This window comes from Triturus cristatus, chromosome 7 (assembly GCF_964204655.1).
Source record: "Triturus cristatus chromosome 7, aTriCri1.1, whole genome shotgun sequence".
Classification (NCBI taxonomy): Eukaryota; Metazoa; Chordata; class Amphibia; order Caudata; family Salamandridae; genus Triturus; species Triturus cristatus.
Window position 1 is genome coordinate 724,223,685 of NC_140590.1, and position 12,770 is coordinate 724,236,454.

At 44.6% G+C, this 12,770-nt stretch overlaps 1 protein-coding gene across 2 annotated transcripts in view; it reads right to left on the minus strand.

Moving 5' to 3' along the window:
• RNF213 (ring finger protein 213) overlaps positions 1-12,770 on the minus strand; it is a 2,329,248-nt gene that overhangs the window by 2,109,749 nt on the left and 206,729 nt on the right. The window lies entirely within an intron of this gene.

Below are 12,770 nucleotides of genomic sequence, written 5' to 3' on the forward strand. Positions count from 1 at the left end.
GCCATGATCGTAACAAAAATATAATCCTTTCCAGACTCTACAGTTTAAAAGACTAGAGAGATGAACCTATCACTGCTGCACAAAGCTTGAGGTTTATTCAATCAAATCCACTTAAGTCACAAATACTCTCAATGCAGATAATAATGCATGGTTACCAACCTGTTCATGGGTCCTGCATATTGTCATAACTACCTCATGCTCTATGCTGTTCAAATGTAAAGGGTACAATGTTTCTCGTTAAATAATGCTCTGATCTGTTCGCCCTACAGAAATCTGAAAATAAATAACTAATTAAATCTCTTGTACACGAAACCAAAGGATTTGTGATTAGCAAACATTTTAAATGTTACACTATTTTAGGATCCCCTATGTTCATGCCCAATGCGGATTTATTTCCATTCAAATCTTGAATTTCAACAGAAAAAATATATAGAAAATAGGAGACATAGGCTTACAGAACAGGTTTCTGGTAAACCCTCTATTTAACCCCAGATTTCTCATATTTAGAATGTCATCAGGCACCAGATTAGATCCAAATTATTCTTCCAGCGATGTTTGTGCTCTTCGGTAGGTGGCACCGTACGGTAGGGCAGCGACTCCGTAACGCTCTGGACGTGATGGAGTAAGCCAAATACAAGTGCCACCACTTCGCACTGATGGGTTTTTTGTATTTTTTCCTTTCATGCTCTGGGATTTGGAGTGCAGAACAAATCGTCTGAGGCAGTGTGCTAAATTTCTAACATGGGACCTTTTTAGTAGTAAAAGAGGACATTCCAGTGAACAGTGAAGTGAAAAACTAGTGAGGAATCTGTAGTAGGACAGAGTATCCAACAGAAAGAATGTTATCTAAGGTAAGCAACTTGCTCTTTAGATTGATATGCCTGATTGCAGATCCCTCACCTTTAAAATAGATACCATGACAGTACCTCCCAAAAGTGTAGGGTCTATGGTGTAGATTCAGTCAAACCAAATTCCTGCAGAGCCAAGCGGGCAAAGGACCTGCCAGACCTGAATGTTAATGCAATAGTGTTTATGCACCAAGACCCATATCTCAGTTTGGCAGATTGCTAAAACTAGCCCCCCTTCATACCAAAGCTATTGAAACGGCCTTGGCCCTGGTGGAACGAACTCAAAGGCCTTCAGTGGCTGCTTCTTGTCCAGTGTGCAGCAGTTTTCGATGCAGAAGACGAAGCATCTTGCCAGGGTCCTCTTTTACCATGCTTTGCCCTTGTTTGCATCAACAATCCCACTAAGAGCTGCTCATCCAGACAATGGTTCTTGTGTGGGCAAAGTAAAACTCAATGTTTTCTTAGGATTTAGGCAATTAAGCCTCTCTTCCTTGCCTTTAAAAGCCAGTTGTTGAGGTATAGTAATAGGTGTACCCGCGACATCTGAAGATTGTCAGTTATCACCGCAATTGCTTTTGTGAACACCAGAGGGGCTGAGGTAAGGCCAAAGAGGAGCACAGTAAATTGAAAGTGCTCCTGGCTCACCTTCAACTGCAGGTAACATGCCTGTGAGACTGTAGGAGGGATGACACTTATAGTCCTGCAAGTCCAAGAACTGTATCTGATCTCTTTGGTCCACAACAGACCGAATCTGATCCCGAGTGAACATTCTGAAAGGCATTTAGTGGTACTTCTTCAGAACGATGACGCAACACAAGTAGCATCCTTCTCCTCGCTCCAAGTACAGTACCCGTTCAATGGCACCCTTGCACAACAGGAGGTCGACTTTCTGTATCAGGCTGATAGAATGAAACTCCAAAAGATGCTCCTGTGTAGAAGGAAGATTCAATGGGAAAGAAGTGAATGGTAGGCCCAGGAAATAGAGGCGAGGTGAGATCTACTTTACGGCAGCTGACAATCGAGGAGGACGAGTCTGTGGAGCCATAGACGAGGGGCAGCTAGAGCCTATACGCAGACAATGATGAGAACGAGATATTTACCATCTCATTTGCCAGGAGAGAGGGCAACCGGAAGAGGCCACCCACAATGTGCATGGCGGTAATTGGTGGCACGTTCGTGAGGGAATCGAATTACACTGGAGCCTCCATCAACATAATGGACTAAGCACAGTTTGACAGGCTGATACCTTGCCCCAAGCTAGTGGCAACGAAAGCGAGGATTTACACATATAGTGGCATGAATCTATTGCCCTAGAAGGGGGTGCTAAAAGTTGTGATGGAAGAGTAACACAAGCCCAATTCCACATCATGGAAGGAGGCACTGGCATGCTGTTAGGTTGCCACATAGTGGAAGATCTGGGGCTCGTCTTCTTTGCCTGACAGGTTCATGAGTCACATGCTACCTACACATCATGCTGAAGTTCGCTTAGCTGTTCGAAGGGCTGGGACAACTGAAGGGCACTAAGGTTCGACTACACATTGATGAGACTATGAGACCCACAGCACTCAATATCGGAGGGTCTCATTCCACTTTCGGTCACTCGTGAAAAAAAACTGTGGAACAAAAAGCAAAAAAACGAGTTATTGAGAAGGTCACCAGCCCGACCCAGTGGGTCTCATCCCTTGTGAACGCACCAAAACCCAAACAGCCAGAGGCGATCCAGCTGTGCGTAAATATGTAGCTCCCTAATGAAGCCATCCAGAGGGAGCGACACATAACTTCCACGGTGGACGACATTGTTGCGGAGAAGCACAGAGGCCATTGGTTCTAATTCTCCATTGCCAAAAGTGCTCGTTCTATGAAAATTCGATAGAGTTCTTCGGGTACATCTTCTCAAGGGAAGGGCTGCGCATTGACCCGAAAAAGGTGGAAGCAATCAAATCAGCATCGGTCCCTTGTATTGCTGCTGAGGTGCAGAGTTTCCTGGGGATGTCCACTTATTGTGGTAGATTCATCCCAAACTCGGCAACTCAGTCCAAGCAGATGAGGGTATCGAGAAGAGGCGATGCACAGTGGGGGTGGGGTGCTGCTGGAGGACGGCACAATGGCCTATTTCAATTCAAAGCGCCGACAGTGCTGGTGGTTGATGAAAGCCCGGTGTGGCTAGGAATCGTGTTGCTACAGGAGAAGAGTGAAAGGTCCCGGGTCTCCACTGCATATGCCAGTAGAGCACTGTCAGACAAGGAGACCTGGTACGTGCAAATAGAGCACGAGGCCTTGGCTATCAGGTGGGGCTGTTGCCATTTTCATATATACCTCTGTGGGCAACGGTTCTGGGCCATCAATAGTCATAAGCCTCTGGCTGCACTGTTTGCAAGGATATCTAGGCATACCCCACCCAAATTTGAATGGTGGTCAGTGCAGCTACAACCATACCAGTTTGACGTACTGTTCCGTCCGGAGGTCAACAACTCAGACGACTATCTGTCGCAACATCCACAAGGAGAGCCTGGACCAGAGTTGGCAGAGGAGGATGAAGGGGCAGATGAATTTGAGAGAATGGTGGTGCAGGATGCATGCTCGAGGGCGCAATCAATCGCAGATATCAAGAAAGCGACCCGTTACAATGCAAGCCTCCCAAAGGCCGAATAAGTACTCCTGAAGAAGCAGAGGAGAAATTTCCTGGATGGATCCTAATCACTGGAAGAGACTGAACAAAAGACGATGAGCCAGCTCCGACACATAAGAGATGAGCTCAGAACCAGCAGTGAAGGACTGATAGGTAGGCAAATTGTAATACTAGAGAGCCTCCAAGGCACGGTTGTCAACTTGGCTCATCAGGGCTACCAAAGAGTGGTAAAGACTAAGGCAAGACCGAGACGAGGTGTGGTTTCCCAGCATGGACAGCTTGATGGACGAAAAGGTGAGGGGTTGCCATTCATGCGCGATCACAAGCAGAGACCTGTCCCCAGCATCAATCGTCATGGAGAAGCCATATCTGCAGATGTGGTCCCAGGCTAGCATGGACTTTGGGAGCTTTCCAGATGGACGGTTCACGGCAGTGATCACAGACAGTCATACCATGTACCCAGTGGTTGTAATCGCACAGTCCACCACATTTTCCAAAGTAAAGCCCACACTGGAGAAAGTATTTGCGGTGCTGGGACTCCCGGACAAAGTGAAAACAAACACCGGATCCCTGTTCCAAGGGTAAGAGTTCAAAGACTACATGCATTCACTGATCACCAGACACCGAAATGTTGCCCCACAGTGGCCCTAGGCCAAAGGAGAGGAAGATCGCTTTATGTGCACGCAGAACAGGGTGGTTCGTATAGCCGTGGACAATGGTGAAGACATGGAGTGTTGCCTTCAAAGGTTAATACGAGCGTGGTGACAAACACCCCCATAGCATGACAAACTGTGCACCAATGGACTTGTTGATGCGAAGGGCTACCAGAGACTGTATCCCCAACTAGGACTCTGTGGAAACCCACAAAGATAGCGGTCCTGAAGTCGAATATCGACTCAGTGGGCTCAAGAGCAGTAGAATCTAAAACTAAAATCCAGCAACCTGAATTGACAGCGGTCTCGCTGAAGGAGAAGATGCCCGCCTTACAAGCAAAGACTGACCTTACGGCCCAGAGATGCGTAGATCTGGAAAAATGCTCAAGGCAGGGTAGTATTCAGGTAAGAGGCACAGAGCAGGAAGAGGCACATAGCAGGAAGTGCAGGTGACAGATGTAGAGACTTTACTGGTTGGGCTCTTTTCCGAGCTCCTGGAAGAGGGGCATCTGGAGGTTCAACTGGATGGACCCGAAAGAGCTGGACAATGAGGATGTGAGGATACTCGAGGCCCAAGAGACATTCTGGTCAAGTTCCACAGTTTTAAAGACAAAGAAAAGTCCTCAGAGTCATGAGAAGAAAATACTTTTATTTCCCTTTAATGTTTCTACTGCACTTTATTCCAAGACATTGCTCCAGCAACTCTAATGAGATGCCAACAGTCCAATAAAGCTGGTTGTATCCTTTGGCATCTCCTTTGACTTCCAAAACAACCCCCACACAGAGAGTTGAGGTGGCATGGATTTTGGCTATCCAATGATAGGAAGTACAAACAGCCTCTACTAGCGAGGCAGGAGACAACAGGTTTTAAGACCCCCTACTGTGGAGTCAATAGACATCCCTAAGGAAGCAATAATGGAAAGCCGTTAGACGAAAGGCTGCAGCAAACCGAGGCAAAGACCAGTACACAGACATTTCATTTTTTATTTATGTGCACACGGGTTAAGAAAGCGTTGTAGCACATTACGATATGCCATTGCATAGTCAAAAGCAAATGTAAGGAACTTAGAAGAGTATTCTGAGGTTTGTGAGCGAGCCACTAAACTGCAGAACCTGCACAGTAGCCCACCTGTCTTACTGGTACTTTCCTCTTGCTTTGGTGGGTAATTTGTGCTAAAACTGCTCCTGCTGGTAAGAAGAGAGCACTTTGGTCAAAACATAATTGACGGTGATATTAAGATTCTTTTAAAATCAAAAATAAAAAGGAAATGTCCCCAATATGCCCCCCAGGGGTTGGTGGGGTGGGGGGCTGTCACGGCTACCATGGAAGCAATCAGCCATTATGGAGATCCATAGCTTGAAGAAAGCTTTGATAGGGGAAGGAGTCAATTTCACTATAGTGCAGTGTACATTTTCAGGGGTTTCCCTCACACAGAGCTAGACCCCATTGACAAACATTTCTCAGTGAACAATGGAGCCACTTGGAGGAAAACATGGGACAGGTGTGAAAATATCACTCAATCAATCAATTCATTTTATTCGGTTTTTTGCATAAAACCATACAAGTTAAATAAAGTATATACAAAAAAGTCTATAATTAAAAGAGTCTACCAAATAACATCAAATGCTGTACACCAAAATTGGTATTATGAAATGAGTGTATTAATATAGGTTTTTTTTAAAAAAGGAACAAAAAATCCGTACAAAGACTAAGTACAAGGTAGCGATACTTCCAAAATCACATCCTCGCCATCCCTTGTATCCCTCAGAAAGTTAATAGCAACTGGCTCGGAGCCTAACCGCAGATTTAAAAAAATTAAGTACACAAAAAACAATATTGCCAGATAACATTTGTAAAAAGGGAAAAGCAGGGCCCACCTGCATGAACTTAAGCTTTTTTTAAATGGGGATAATAAAAGTCTTCCGGGGTGCCTCATGATAACTACAGAACATTGTAAAATGGAGTATGTCCTGTGGAGACTTACCGTCGCAGCCACGGGGCATTAAGCTTTGACCCCTACTACACCCACTTGGCTGCGCAAGCAAAAGATAAAAAAAAGATAAGAACGAAACCTGGTCAATAAAAAGCGATCGTAACCACTAAAAGACCCCAGAAGATATAGTTCGGTGGTTTGCACAGTTTTTATGGTAACAAATCTGTGTACACTAGGCTTCCTTATCTCCAGGTCTTCCCTATCTAAGGTCCGCTATCTAAAAAAAAAGGACTCCTTTGCCAACCCTAGGTCCTTCTTGTTCACGGATTCTGGGTTAGAAAATAAGTCAGCTCTTCCCAAACTTGAGAAACATCCCTTGATATAGCCAGGGGATATGGTGGGCATGGTCAAGGGCCATACAATCCTTCAAGACCAATTTATTAGAGTTGCCCCAGACTAAGCCAGATGTTTAACCACAGGGAAAGTGGTCCAAACGCCAGCAGGTCAGAAAGGTAAGCTACACCCAAATCTTCATGTACAGCTCCAGTTGGGGCTCCCTGAGGCACACTTAAAAGACGTCTCAAAAAGCTATTTTCAACTACTTGTAATTCCTCATGGGTGATGTATCCCCAGATTTCACTGCCATAGGACACCTTGGCGATGCACTTTGCCCCGTATATCTGCAAGAGAGCACCGATCAATCTCTTTCCTATTCTCGAGGCAAAGTTAAAAATGGCGGTATTGGCTCGCACTAAATCTCCTTTCTTTCTATATTTTAATGGCCCCCATTTCATCTTTTCCATCTAACAGGACCCCCAAATAGGAGAAAACATCTGCACGCTGGACCTGAACAGATCCAACATGGAAGGGATAAAGCCTTCTTGTACGAGATCCCACCTGCATCACATAGGATTTTGACTTTTTTAGCAGCAGGTCCCGTTCCTCCATGAATGACGCAAAGAAATTCAGCAGCGTTTGAAGCTATGGCGCAGTCAGGGCCATAAGGACCGCATCGTCTGCGTACAGTAGAACAGGCAGACCACGCCGACCCACCTGGGGATAATCCGCCTTCAGACTTCACTAAATTCTTCTCCAAGATATTGATATACAAGTTAAACAAAAAAAGGGCCAAAGTACACCCTTGTCGGACTCTTAGTTGTATTGAAAAATGGCGGGTAACCTAAAAATCTTGAGTGTATCGAACCTCGGCCTTTGTGTTCCTGTGGAGGTCCCGCAGGAACCAGACAATATCACCATCCACCCCGATGGACAACATGGTCTGCCAGAACTTTGTTCTGTTGACACGTCCATAAAGGCCAGGTCGATAGTACGAGGGTGAGAAACTATGTACTTGTTAAGATCATAAATAAGTTTAAACATTGGTCCACATTCGACAGTCCTAGACGAAAACCATGCTGGGCATCTGCTAGAATGTTATTATCTTCTCCCCAGCTGACCAGCCCATCTAGTAGTATGTGTCCAACCACTTGACCAACGAGTCCATCAAGGAGATTGGCCTATAGCAATGGGTACTGTCTCTATTTGGTGAGAAAATAAAACCCTTTAAAGTTACCTCCTTTGACTTTTTCTAGTCCATTTCTACAGCTCATTATGCTACAAAATCTCTGAAAGGGGGCAGGAGTGGTTCACTCACAGAAGAATAAATACTTGACTTCTGAAAAGACATATAATAATGAATGTGTGTTCATTTGAATAAACATTGTTCTTAATACCGCCAATTTGCACTTGTTCGTTTGCTCATTCATACTTGCCGTCAACAACTCCTTCGGTCAGAGTGACAATTAGTGCCCTTTTCTTCAACTCAGCCAGGGTGTTATGCTTGGCAAGATTTATTACCATATTCACCAGGTCAATGTAGACAGTGGCTGAGTTTAGTAAACAGGAGCAGTTTGTCCTACTTCACTGATGTGGACTTGGAACTTATCCCTCCTCTCAAAGATAAGGTTGTTCCGGAAGGCTGAGAACTTTTTCCATAGCCTGTGATTAAAAGCCAAAAAGATGGCATCAGCTTTGACTTTGCACAGATAATGTCAGGCTTCGATCGTGCCGCGTCTGCAAAGCCAACAAAACTACATTTCCCAGAAGGCTTGGCGGAGGAAGAGGATTTAGGGGCCGGCATCGCGCAGGAAGCTGCGCATTATTTTGTTTCCTGGGAAGACTTCGCACTCACACTCGGAGAACGGGAGAAGTCCGCGACATTGGAGAGAGTCTGTCCTAGGACTGTCCTAGGAGAACCAACATCCACGATAGCTGGATGAGCGGTACCATTGCCACGGACCCAGTGAGTACAAACAACAGTTTGTTTTTGGGACCATTGCGGGAGCGTAATACGGCGGTATGCACAAGCCGCGTATTGCCGTTCCTTTAAAGAATACAGTGCGCCGAGTAGAGTTCAGCGCTTGCAATTTGGAAAGAACGCAGCGGAGTACAGCGGTAGATCGCCGCGTACTTCCGTGAGCAGGAGCGCAAGCTTTTTGGATCGACATAACTGCACAGCGGATGATAGCGGTTGGTGGTACCGCATTATACCGTGTGTGCCAATTTTATGAACAATCACAAGAACTACTTAATGTGAAATAAGCGGGATGCCGTGGTGACGTGAACCACGCCTCACCGTGAAGAATTCAAGGAACCCCCGTTCTGATTTAGGAAATAAAAACGTTTATGTTTTTCTGTTTACTATTTAAAGATCACCGGTTCTATTGATGAACTTAACAGGGTGAAACGATCATGGAATGTGTTTGATGTGCGAGGTGAATAAAACCTCGGAGGAATCTCAGAGACTTCAGTTGCGAAAAACTTTGCTTTAAAGGAAAGGGAAACCCTGTTCCCGGATTTAAGTTTCAATTGAGTGGGAACCAAGGACTCGGCTATTGAGATCACTGGCAGATAGAGAGCAGGAACTGTGGGGTATGTATGAGGGTGCATTGATGACGGAGATGTTGGCATGAAAGCGGTGGCTGACCTTAACGCTTGTGCTTCTCTTCCCTTCTTTTAGTGGTATACCGAGAGTACGGGACAAGGGTGTCGCCACTTTCACATGAATGTGTTTTCCACAGTAGCCAGATTACGGTACACAGAAAGAGCTACCCTTAGTGAAAATTACCGAGAGTAGACTGTTTGATGGAATTAATCATTTGTCTTTCTTGTTGCAGGTTCTTTTCCCACGCTGTCCCTTCCTTATCCCTTTCCCCCGCCCGATCATTCGAACACCCGGTGCATATTCTCTATCTGGGTGTTGGAAAGATCCGGAGGTGGACCTCTTATTTCTGCTGCGACTGAATCCTGCGGAGCTGGGCCTGACAGATAAAGAAAAGAACAGATTGGTTTTCTTCCAAATTTTCTTCAGGCACAGAGTGTAAAATAGCAACGCGGTTTGAAATGTAAGGACAGAATTTGAAGGAATATGCTTGAGGGAACACATTTCCATCCTTAGTTGCAAGTCTTTATGTCATTCTTTTGTGAAGATGGTTCCAATGATGACCCTGTGGCAGATCCTGTCCAGGAATATGTTTCTGCAAGGACCTGTGGGATATTTTTCTTCTTTCCACTTTTTATTCTTCTTTCTTGAGCCTGTATTCTGAATTTGAGACATGGCCTGCAGTTTAATTAACAATGATAGTTTATAAAGATACAAGGTTATAACTAGGTCGAGGACATCTAGTATCTCCTAAATCACAAAATAAGTGTATAATAGTTTATAATTGTGTAACACAATCATTTTTAGATTGTTGCAAGTTTGTTGCCAAGCAAATTAACACATGAAGATCGGAGACAGGCAGAGATAAGACTGACAACCTTGAGTGAAATGAGTCAGAGCCCAAGACAGAAGATGGAACTGTAATAGGTCAGGCCTCTTGAGCCAATGCAGATGGTCGAAACTGCATGCGTTCTTTGGTGTCCTCAACTGAAGCTCTGAAAGAAACATACAGTGACACCCACAACTTGGTCAAAGGGCTATTTGGTACAAGCAGGCATAAAAAGGAATTTTTCCGGCTTTCCCTTAGAAGGTTTAGGCCGCCTAGAATCAACCTCAGGAGGGAGTTCTGAAGGCATTAGGGGCCACCACTTTGTACATCATCTCTTCGGATATGGTCACTATTACAACACTAATAATAGTAGCTCATGATGACTTTCATTGAACACGTGTAGCTCTTACTACTGAAAAGGTTGGAGAACACTGGCCTACATAAAACTGCTCTGGGGTAATGCAGGATTAAAACATTTGCTGATACCTAGCCTCCCAGAGCAAGACCGGCCACATTTAAGGGCTGAGCCGCGGTCTGGCCAAACACAAATAAAAAATAAAGGGGGCCTTGGTTTAAGCCTGTTGTGAAAATAAATCCATGCACTCAGCAAGTATGAGAAGCAGCTTTGTTGTAAGGTACCACAGCTATTCCAAAAACGTCCGATTCAAATAAAGGCAGGGCTCTAGTAAACACAGAATGCATTCTGAAATGGAATGGGCATGGCTGTGTGTTCAAGAACAAAGCTACTGGTTAACCCACAACTACAGACTAAGCAAGATATCACACCGGCTATTTGTTTTTATTGGGTCTGAAGTATAGCTGCCCGTCCCTAATTTGACACAAACCCAAGTGTTCATGAAATAGTCTCTGTTTGGCCCCAAGTAGTAAAGTTGGGGGTCCCCAACAGATGCAGTCTGCTCTATCGTACATTTCTATGTATGCTCTCTGAAGCAATTTGGAAATCTGTGAAGCACATATATACAGCAGGGTGCCATCAAGATTGGAATGGGTTTCAATCAACATTGAGAGAGCAAGTCTGTAATCAGTTGTTCCCCTGTCATCATAGAAGCCAAACTGGAACAAAGGAATGACATGGTTTAATTAGTCCATATCTTTCAGACCTTCTAGTAGCAGGAAGGCGTAAAATATATCATTCACATCAATCAGAGCAATCATTCTATAGCTTCAATGGACTCTTGGAGAGTCCTTTTTAAATAAGGTTTACAAAACTGATCCCAGCCAGGAGTCTGGAATATTTGCAGATTTGATGCACCCATTAAACAGCAAACTTAAACACGTTGATCAAAAGGAAGATCCTAGAAGTATTTAGTGAACTTGTATACACTTTGCCCCTAGCATCTGGAAACTGTGATTAGGCTAAAAGAAACATTATTAATGAGGTAAATATTTCATGTGAAGTGGTTAAAAAAAATATTGTTTGAGCAATATTCAATAAATATTGTGGATTTGTATTGGTGTAGAAGGGACTTTTATACCACTACACGGAGTTCAAATATTACAATTAATTCACTGAATGCCTAGTTTGTGGGAACTGAATAGTAGTGTCAAATAAATCTGAAGTGAATTGACTAACAAGTAGTGCTTACAAGTCGACAATGGAGAATGTGAATCAGTTTATAAGAATGGGAACTAGTGTTTTAACTTAGTAAGGAACCAGATTGGAAAAGTGTCCAAGGAAAGTACCCCAAAAGTGTGATAAGAGGCTGCACTCTTTATAGAAATCCGAGAAAAGTGAATATCCTCCTGAGGAGACTCGGGAGGTGGAAGGAGAAATAAACTACTGATGTCCTTATTAGAAGTGGGCCCTTAACTCCAGTGGCCCCCCTGTAATGACCAAGGCGCACAAATTGACCTCCACGTTCTTCATCAAAGTCAGTGATAAATACATGCAACTTAGCTCACCAACCTATCCTTGACACCGCAGGCCGACTCAAGACCGTTACCAGTTCAACATAAGGCCAGTGCTGCATTACAGGATGTCAGTCTTTTTACTGGTCGATTTCAAGTATTTCTGGTCCTTCAGTATTCAACTGCACAATGACGTGGGACTATCGTTCAAATGCCCACGTTGGGTTATTCAAATTTCTAGATGATTTTAGAGTCATCTGCATAGTTGAACTAATAAGGCCTTAGGGCAAAATAAATGTGGCATGAGGGTCAAAGGCAGACCCTTAAAAGACAGATTAGGGCGCAGGTAGGAGGGGAAAGGAGAAAGAGGTGATTTGGGCATGCTCTGAAATGAGTGTAGTAATGAGCAAGAGGCCTTGTCTTATAAGCCATGCTTCAAGAGATGGTGGAGGAGAGTTGGATGATGCAAGCCAGTATGAAAGGTTAGTGTGCTAAACTCTTTCCTGAAATCTGTTGGGACCTTTAGGTCTTAATTTGGAGCCCTAGCAAGGCCATGTCAACATTTCATCCTTCAGAGGTCTAGAAATTCAAAGTATCATTAATGTATCACTATATACAAAACAAGCTATTCATATTATTGTTATACTGGACTCTCATGGAGTGCCAGTGTCCTACCCAGATTTGAAATCTGGTCATTCACTGCTGTGACAAAAAACGTAGCAAGCTTTGTTTGACTGTTACTGTGTGAAGTGGGGAAAGTGCTTGCTTCCCTGTGTTGCCCCGCCCACCTGAGTCTGCTGTGACCCCAGTGAAGCAGAGGAATGATGGCTTCTGGACTCCCCTGCTTCTCCCGTCTCTGCAGTGCCTGCGGCATGTTCCATGTGCCACATTGCCTGGCAGCCATCAGTCTCTGCTGACCCATTCTGCCAGGGATTGTATAGCTGCATTGACACTTTGACAGGGCCCTGGTACCGCCTTTCAACGGAGCACCGACTTCCTCCGCCATGGAGAGTATGGACCACGGCTAAAGCTGGGCTGTGGACCAGTGCTTTAAATGGGTTGGTACT